This window comes from Lynx canadensis, chromosome B4 (assembly GCF_007474595.2).
Source record: "Lynx canadensis isolate LIC74 chromosome B4, mLynCan4.pri.v2, whole genome shotgun sequence".
NCBI lineage: Eukaryota > Metazoa > Chordata > Mammalia > Carnivora > Felidae > Lynx > Lynx canadensis.
The window spans coordinates 73,966,104-73,975,857 of record NC_044309.1 but is presented as its reverse complement, the minus strand read 5'-3'; the positions used below and the strand labels follow the sequence as shown (position 1 = coordinate 73,975,857).

The following is a 9,754-nucleotide window of genomic DNA, read 5'->3' as shown; positions in this document are numbered from 1 at the left end:
CCGCAGCTCGGGAATCCTGTTCCTTCTTAGAGGGGAGGCAGCAGCCCTCTAGCAGCAAGCTCACGGTGGTTAGCGATGCCAGTGAGTGGCTTTAAAAATCTGATGTGGCTGAGATCACCTTCTCTCATTTAGAGTCTGGGTCACGTATAGGAAGAAACATACTAGCCCTTTATCTACCGTCAATTCCGATTTCATGCTTCCTTCTGCATGCGCTATCTAAATTAAATCTCCACTCCGCTAGGGAGCCCTCTGGCTTCTGGCTCCTATTTTTGGAATAGTAGTGAAGACTCCTCCAGAAAAGGAGGCTCTCGGGCTCCTGTTGTGGTCTGGGCTCCCCCAGGCTCTGCATGTCTGAGGGTTAGTGTTTCTCGTTTTCTTGCCACGGGGATATTTATTGTTCAGCTGGTGACACCAGTGGTGTCTTGAAACTAAGCCCTGGTCCACCAGTAATTCCAGGCCCTGTCCCCAACAGGCTCTGAAGCCAGAGTCCCAAGGACAGCCCTGAAGTTCTGCCTTTCATGCTCGTCTGGCTCTTTTTTTTTTTTTTTTTTTTTGCATGAGTAGATAGACTCTCAACAAAGAGTGACATGTAATAAATAGCAAGCGAGAGATCTGTAGGGGTAAGGGGGAAGAAATGGGTGTTGAAAGATTTACATACTGGATTGAGAATCTTGCCGAAGGCCAGCTGTTAACAGTGCTGAGCTCTGTTGCTATTTTCAGTAACCCCTGTGGGTAGAGCAGGGGCTGGGCGATGCTCCTGTAGGCCAGGTATGCGGAGGTCTCCCTCACCGGGCTGAAGGGACCTGCCAGATGGGGGTGTGTGGCAGGACCAAGGGGCTGTGACTTGGTTTTCCCTTGGAGTACTTGTCCTAGATGGCCACGGCCACCCCTGGGCCTGGCTCCCAGGGTTGGGCGATTACACTTGAAAATTCAGGTCCACAAACAGATAGAACGTTCTTTCTTTGGTTCCCCTCAGCAGATCTTGGGCATACTGACATTTTCAAGAGGACTTTACCAAATTCTTTTTTTTTTTTTTTAACGTTTATTTATTTTTGAGACAGAGAGAGACAGAGCATGAATGGGGGAGGGTCAGAGAGAGGGAGACACAGAATCTGAAACAGGCTCCAGGCTCTGAGCTGTCAGCACAGAACCCGACGCGGGGCTTGAACTCACGGACCACGACATCATGACCTGAACCGAAGTCAGCCACTTAACTGACTGAGCCACCCAGGCGCCCCTGACTTTGCCAAATTCTAAGAGCAAACATAGAACACAAATGAAGCATATATTGGAGGCAGACAAAGTTCAGCTTGCACAGTCCGGGGGTCGTGACATCTGGGTAGCCTGCAGCACTCTGCTGTCCCTTCTGGAGTCCCCTAGTCCCAGCAGCCGGACTGCCTCCATGCAGAGGGCACCTGCCTTCTTCTCTGATGCCACAATCTGCTTTCCCAGATGTAAGTACCTAGCCTCCTTGCCACGTTCAGTTCTTCAAGTTCAAGGCCAAGGGAAAATGCTAATGCTGCCTGTCCAGTAGGGACTTCCCACTGAGTTTTGGGTTCTTGTCCAAAAATGGGTCTTTCTCCAGCCACCTGGGAAGATGGTGCGTTTCAGGTGAAACCTCTGCTTAGAAAAAGCAGTTTTGTTCTTGACGTGTCCAAAGGAGGAAACAATAACTAAAAGTGTTCGTTCAAGAACTACCCACTTACAGCTTTGTGGAGGAAGTCACTGATAAACGGTTCTCCGCTGGGAGATCTGAAGAGTGAAGGCCTGGAAGGACAAACTTCCTTCCAGAGTTGGGCAGACTCTCTCTCTTCCTCAATGCCTTTCCCAGAGTGTCTGTTTTGGTGTCCTCCATTCACACATTTAGTACGTTTCTGGATTGTCACCAATTATGCCCATGAGTTTTGGTAAGCTTCTCAGCAGGTGGGTTTTCCACCTTTCATGGGGCAGGAAGAATCTTGTCTCTGGGGGGCAGGGGCTGGCAGAAGGTATTTCCTCAACTGTGAGATGAAGGGTGTGTTGGACGGGTGGGACGGTTTTCCCAGTGCCTGTTATATCTCAGTGAATCTCTTCTTTTCCTAGCCTTTTCTACCAAACCTTGCTTTCTCACTTTTTCTTTTTCTTTTCTTTTTTTGTTTTTTGCAATGAAGAAAAGATAGTCTTTTTAATTTTTGTTATTTTTTATATAATTTATTGTCAAATTGGTTTCCATAAAACACCCAGTGCTCATCCCAACAGGTGCCCTCCTCCATGCCCATCACCCACTTTCCCCTCCCTCCCATCCCCCATCAACTCTCAGTTTGTTCTCAGTATTTAAGAGTCTCTTATGGTTTGCCTCCTTCCCTCTCTGTAACTTCCCCCGCCCCTTTCCCTCCCCCCCTGGTCTTCTGTTAAGTTTCTCAGGATCCACATATGAGTGAAAACATATGGTCTCACTTTTTCTTGATCCAGGACTTGGTCAGCCATTCACATTTATGACATCACCTTACTATCTTGAGGTGGTGCAGTTCCAGTGCAAAGCAAGGAAACTTGGATGTGTTAGTTGACAACTCTATGTGCCCGCACATGTGATCCCTGGCCCCCCTCCGCCAAGGTGACCTTCTCAGAGGTTTTAAAGGGGACACCAAGTGAGGTGGCTGAAGGGAGAGCTGGTTGATGTGGGCCACAATGGGTCGGCACAGGCTGGCGTCATTGTGGGTAGTGGGGTTGTTATGCCCAGAATTCGTGATCCCCAAAGACCACCAGGGAGCCGAGTCCCATGCAAAAGCAAAAAGAACCTTTGTTCAAGCTAGCTCGAGCTCAATCTCCTACCTGCACCGACACAGTGGTGATATGCCGGGGAGAGAGAGCGAGTTGACCTGAGCTGAAGTCGGACGCTTAACCGACTGAGCCACCCAGGTGCCCCAGAGAGCGAGTTTCAAAAGCACAAAGGTTTTATAGGGGTCTAGGGGCAGTTGGTGAGGTAATGGCTGTGGCCTCAGCTGATTGGCTGGGGAAGGGTCGTGGCCTCAGCTGATTGGCTGGGGAAGGGTCATGGCCTCAGCCGATTGGCTGGGGAAGGGTTGGAGTCCCGGTCCGCAGGTCTCTGGGCATGTTTTGATCGGGAAGTTTGAACGGGTGAGCGGGAGGTTACTCAAGGGGAGGAGGCGTGGTTTGAGGTTTCTGCCATTTTCCCAGAAAAGGGGTCATGTCGGGGACATAGTCACTTAAGGTGTAGGACACAGAACAAGATGGAGTCGGCTGGTGTAGGTCCGCCCTTTCAGGGTATGAACCCAAGAGTTATGCTTGACAGGTGTGGAGAGGCAGCAGGGGGGCATGGCAACACTTCAGGGGGTGGTGCTCTGATGGGCACCCGCCCATCAGATGTGACTGGCTGTGTCAGGTTGTGGAAGCCAGAGATGAAAACAGAAGGGAATAGGTTGTGAACGTTCTCCGGCGCCAAACCCAGGAGCCAGGACTACTACGTTCCAGAGACAAAGGAGAGCCTTTGGAGGGATCTGAGCTCTGAACTAATCTGATGAATCCGCCTTCAGGAAATCGGTCTGGCTGCAATGTGTTAAGCCGATTATATTAATTTTAATGACAGAGCTGTAGACAGCAGTGTATCGAATGAGGAATTCATAACGTGTAAATAGTTTATTTGCAAAAGCATAGCTCGGACATTATGTTGTAATGTAAGGCGGGAGAATACCGTAAGATGCTAATGGATATATGTGTGTTTTTTCTCCTGGAATTCGCTTCTGACTCTTCCACATTTAGGCAATTAGTTGGTCCCAAAGGCCTGCGCCCCATGTCACTGCAGCACCAGGGCCACCGGACTCGAAGGGTCTTGTAGGCAGCACCCCGTTGCGAGCGGACAACTCGGTCACCAGAGGAAACCCTGTCCCACGGCAGCCTGGCACTGTGAGATTCCAGAGCTGTGGCCGAGCAGGAAGCCTGCACTTGTCCTCCCGCGTGTCTCCTCCTCTCTCAGCGACTGTCACACTCACAGTACTTCTGACACCAGGTGCGGCCAGGTTTCTGCACCAAGCAATTCTCCGACACCATCTACCTCCAGGTAGCACCCTATCTCACGGGCTGAGGGCTCAGTTGCCTGAGACTGCCCCTACTTCAGACGGCACTGCACGTAGTAGGTCTCCGGGTGACCCACACCTTCTGTCTGACTTGGCTACACATCAGAGGTTCCCATGACGTCCTCCGCCTTGGATTTGATTGTTTCCTAGAACAGCTCACAGCACTCCAGAAAACACTTACTTATGTTTACCTGTTTACTATATAATAATGGATGTGCTAAAGGACACAGATGAACAGCCAGATGAAGAGGCACCTAGGGTGAGGTCTGGGAGAATCCTGAGCGCAGAAACTTCTGTTCCTGTGGATTGGGCTGTGTCACCCTCCTAGTATGTGACGCGGATGTGTTCACCCACCTAGAAGCTCTCCTAACTCCATACCTTGGGGCTTAGGCACGATCAATTATTAACTGCGTATCCAGCCCCTCTCCCCTTTCTGGAAAATAGGGGGGGGGGGCGGTGGTGGTGGGAGAGGGCTGAAAATTCCGAGCTTCTCATCATGGCTTGGTCTTTCTGGGGACTGGACCCATCCAGGAGCCATCGAGGAGTCCACCAAAAGTCACCTGTTTAGAACAAAAGACACTATTACTCAGAAAATTTCATGGAATTTAGGACATCTGTGTTAGGAATTGGGGTCAAAGACCAACGATTAGAACAAAAGTGCTTTTATCACTCAGGTATCCACGAGGGTTTTAGGAGCTCTGTGCCAAGAACAGGGGCAGAGGCCAATATTTTCTATTTTCTATTATCTCACAGCGGCACACCCCAGGGAAAGCATCAAGAAGGAGTGCTTCCACTTTCCCAGGAGAAGGAGGATTTAAAACAGAAACCAAGTGGGGCGCCTGGGTGGCTTAGCCGGTTGAGCGTCCGAATTCAGCTCAGGTCAGGATCTCATGGTTCGTGGGTTCGAGCCCCGGTCAGGCTCTGTGCTGACGGCTCAGAGCCTGGGGCCCGCTTCAGAGTCTGTGTCTCACTCTCTCTGCCCCTCCCCTGCTCACGCTCTGTCTCTCTCTCCCAAAAATAAATAAACATTAAACAAAATAAAAAATAAATAAAATAGAAACTAAGTTGAGTTATAAAAAATAAAGTTATAATTTTTGACACCAGGGTATATAGGTTGAGGTTCATACCTAATACAAGGTCAATTTAGCTATCGTGACAGATAGTAGTTTACATGGCTGTTTGAGTAGCTGATAGAGGCAGTTTGCTAGGATGATTGCAAATCTGGTAGGGATTTTAGGCCCTTTTCCTCAGGGTGATGGAAAGAGCCCTGGGCTTAGGGGCTCTTACGGTCCAACACTGCCTCACATCAGTACCACATCTGTAGGCTAAGTTTGCCACAAAAATACATGACACTCCATTAAATGTGAATTTCAGGGGCACCTGAGTGGCTCAGTCAGTTAAGCGTCTGACTTCGGCTCAGGTCATGATCTCATGGCTTGTGGGTTCGAGCCCCATGTCGGGCTCTGCTGCCAGCTCAGAGCCTGGAGCTGCTTTGGATTCTGTGTCTCCCTCTCTCTCTGCTCTTCCCCTGCTCACATTCTGTCTCTGTCTCTGTCTCTCTCTCAAAAATAAATACACATTAAAACAATATTTAAAAAATGTGAATTTCAGATAATGAATAATGTTGGGGACATACTTATACCAAAACATTATTTGTTATTACCTGGAATAAATTGAACTAGGTATCCTGTGTTTTTCTCCCCTTATGTCTGGCCCCCTTACTTAGGGCAAGTCATTTAAACTCTTGGAGCTTCAGTTTCTTTGTCTGAAAGATAGAGAGTGCTTTGCTTCACGGTGCTGTGCTGATCCTTGCAGCAGGGGGGAAGTTTTTCTCCGCCTTCTTAGGGTCCCTGGCTGGGTCCAAAACTTGAACTGACAAGGGGAAAATCATACAAATTTATTGAAGATAACTCTCATGTGACATGGGAGACTTCGTAAGGAGAGGAAGGTCCAAAGGATCGGCTAGGTCTGAGTATTTTTACATTAGATGTGATGAAGAGTGAACAGCCATGGAGGACTATGTTAGAGTGAGGTGTAGGAGGTAAGTGTAGGAAGCTGGGAAAACCTAGGGAGGCTTGCTTGTTAGGATTTCTCTCCAGGTCCCTTCTTCAGAGATAAGGGTGCTCCTTGCCTCCAGTGACAGGGGAGGGCACCTCCCACAAGAGGGTTTTATGACCTGTTTCCAGAAGGATGGAAGGAAGATCATGGTGGCCTTCCTGCTCAAACTCCTTCAGCTTAAAATGTTGGATATGCCAAGGTGCCACATTTTAGGGTAGCATGTCTGGAACCCCATCATTCCAATAGTTAAAGTGATCTAGAATCTATAGTCTTATGCACTCCTAGAATAACTCTGGTCTGTGTGGAGTAGGGCAGATGCAAGTTTTCATTCTACTTAATAGATGTGTGTTCTTGGATATCCATCATAGATAGTGATATCTATCTCATAGTGTACTTATGAAGTTTAAATGAGTTAATGAATGTGAAGTGCTCAGCTCTGAGCGTGGTACGTTGTAAGTGCTCAGTGCTCAATAAATAATACTTAGTTACTACTGCAGGTGCATAAATATGCTGCAACATTATCAGGCTAAATCAGGAAGGCTTGCTGAGTGCTCTCTCTGCACTAAGTGCTGCTGGGCACTGTCTTTTCCTTCCAGTTAGTAATCAGAAGGGGACAGAAATTGGCAAGTTTAAAAGGGGAAGCAATTACACCTCTTCCTAAGTATGTTAAGAGACAGAGATAACACCTTTGTGAATATTTCTGAAGAGTCTAAAAAATTTTCCTGAACCTTGGTCCGTTCAATAAACTCCAAAGAAATCAAAAGCTGATGCCTACATTTTACCGCAGGCAAAAACATCCCTCATAAACAAACTGGGGGTTCGATGCAGCCTTAGATGTATCACCACCCCGAGGCTAAAGCTCTCCCTGTTTATTAAACCAAACAGACGCAATCTGGGTCACAGCATTAGCGAATGGCGAGCAAGCCTTGCCTGGTGCTCTACCTCCCTGAGCACAGAGGGAGAAGAGAAATGCAACAAACAGAGCTCATCAGAGCAGTTTCGAGAGAGGCTCGGCTACCTTTCAAAAGAAGAAAACATGAAGATGTAACCACACGAAAAGGTAGAAATAAAAGCTAGGGAGTAGTGGCAACAGAAGCATCAGGTTTTAAATAGTTTTGAGCTTGTTTAAAAACTGGGAGTATTTGTGTAGCTCCCTCTCCACTCTCAGTGTTGGCTTTTCAGGGACCTCAGAGACTTACTGGAGAAGGGGACAGATAAGCAGGTGCCTAACTGTCAGAACCTGCAGCCGGCAGACAAACAGAAAACCACTTCCTCCCCAGTCCCTTTTCCGAAGCCCTGAGCCCACCCAGACTCCACCTGCAGGTTTCTGCAGCCGCTCTCCTTTCTCCCAATCTTTCTAGTGTTTTCTTTACCGACCTTTTCCATCCCGAAGCTCTCACAATCCAATCTCCGTGCCGCTCGCTGCCTTGTGAGTCATTTTGAACATTTGGTAGGTTTCATTGCTGAAATAATCATGTCTCTCGCGGAATGGAGGTGCTGGGCCATGGAGTCGAGTGAAGTGAATATCTGTTTATGGGGTGAAGAACACATTTACATCAATCACAAGCTGCATAGTCTGAGCTGACATATAAGATGCCCCTTGGGAGTGACTGCTTTTTTGCTTGTTTTTTTTTTTTTTTTTTTCAGTTGAAGTACTTGTCATTTCATTTCATATTTCTTTAGATGCAATCAAGGCATGTTAGTGAAAATGCATGAGTCAAACATTTCTTTAAAAAAACAACTGCTTTCAGACAACATAGCCTGTGGAAGTCGGATGTATTTTCGTATCTTATGGTAAATACTTGCCTATGGAGAAGCCTTATTATGTAAATTCATCTGCATATGCAGTGGTGAATAATTCCTTGAAACCGTTGGTTGGGTTATGAAATTGTCTCACAGGTTGAAAAATACATCATGCTTTCTGCTAAAAGTATGTATTTCCCCCCTTTCTTACTTGTGGTTTCTGGACAGCAAAACCCAGGGTCCTCTGGGAAGCCTCCTGCGTTCATTAGTCTGGTTTCTCTGGTGACTCTCTTTAGATTCCCTTGTTATCCCCAAGCGTCTTTCAGTTTGCTCTTTTCTTATTTTCTCTTTCTTTCCCCCCAGAAAGCTTACATGAAAAGTCCATCATTAGAGAGCACAGGTTGACTGTGTCCCATCATGGGCTCTGTGTGGTCTGGAGTTTGGGGAGTTGCAGAATAAGCAGTGACGGTGGCAGCCTGTGGAAGTGAGGCTGACCTGGTTAAGCAGGTGGATGTAACCAGATCAGTCACACCCTCACGCCCTCCGCTTCTACCCTCTGCCCTCCTACCTCCTCCCACTGTGCCCATTACTTAAGACAAAGGCACTAGAAAGAGCATGGATTTTGGAGTCACACAGACCTGCCTTTGCGTCCTGTCACCTCGTAAGCTGTGGGACCTGGTAAGGCACTTGGTACTCCGGGTCAGGGTTTCTTTAGCTGAAACACGAGGAGGGTGCCATATGCCCTGCTTTGCCAAGGCCAATCTTGGTTTATGCTTTGTGTCCTGGCACACTTATGCATAGCATCTCCATTCAGCATCTCAAGCGTCCTGAGTAGATTCTATGGTGACCCTACAAAAGGGAGTAATTCTTACTTCCTGTTGTTGTGGTAAGGACGGCATTTTAAGCGTCTACTATGGTGTCTGGTGCACAGAGCCTCGAGATGGTACCTTTTGTCGTTATTAACGATGATTTGAAATGATGCTCCCACCTACTGTAAGTGATTTACTTGATGTGGTAAGTCCATACATGAACTTGGAACAGAAAAGTCTGTTTCACACTCTGGAATCCATTTAGATTTTATGTTTCGTGTTAGAAATGGAATTAACTCCCACCGTGGTGTTTTAGGACCTTAATTAAATGTAAGATTCACAAGAATGAGTTCACCAAAGTCAGAAGCGGTAATGATCAGCTTGGATTGGAAAGGAGAAGAGAAATTAGGCACATTTTATTTCATTTTTTAAAAGGAAAAAAAGTTCTATTTAAAACAAAAACAAAACAAATGAACATTCCCAGAAGGGTGGAATTAATCACAGGCATAGATCGCTTTTTCAAAAGAAATTCTCCTCGCTGAACTCTTTGGGTAGAGGCAAGAGCTGAACACTTTGGTAACAAAGCCCAGAGGTCAGAGGTCTTCTAGATGGGTGAAGTGTCTTAGCAGAGAGGAGGGGCCAAGTGCTGCTTAAGGCAAAACATATATATGAGAAATTCTCTATAGTGGAAATGGCAGAGGGATTCATGGGAAGTTTGTTAGGGAGAAAACCAAGGGTTGGCGCAGTTTGTTTTTTTTCTAGAATTGTGAACTAGCTGCCAGAAGTATTAACCTCATGCAGGTGCCAGACCCTGCACTAGACCCTGGTAACATGGTAATGTGGCACAAAGTGTACAGACTACAGAGAGGGAGACAGACACATGGGCAATGGCAGGACTCTGCACTATGGTACTGGCATGCTGGGAAGGTTATGATGGGCTAGCTGCTGTAACAAACACCCCCCAGCCCATGACTCAGCTCGGTAGGTGTTTATTTCCCTCTTGTATTACGGAGTCATGCAAGTGGTTGAAAAGCAGTCATCATATGGCTCCAACAATCTCCATGGCCTTGG

At 47.2% G+C, this 9,754-nt stretch overlaps 1 long non-coding RNA gene across 2 annotated transcripts; it reads right to left on the bottom strand.

The window, feature by feature from the left end:
* Nucleotides 1-3,006: 3,006 nt before the first annotated feature.
* LOC115519162 lies at nucleotides 3,007-8,698 on the bottom strand. 2 transcript variants are annotated; one of them, XR_003970410.1, is made up of 4 exons: nucleotides 8,513-8,698; nucleotides 7,509-7,658; nucleotides 5,737-5,945; nucleotides 3,007-4,633 (listed from the first exon to the last, which is right to left on the bottom strand). It is a non-coding gene; the product is annotated as an uncharacterized LOC115519162 (long non-coding RNA). The 2 variants fall into 2 exon arrangements; XR_003970411.1 differs by lacking the exon at nucleotides 5,737-5,945.
* Nucleotides 8,699-9,754: the final 1,056 nt, after the last annotated feature.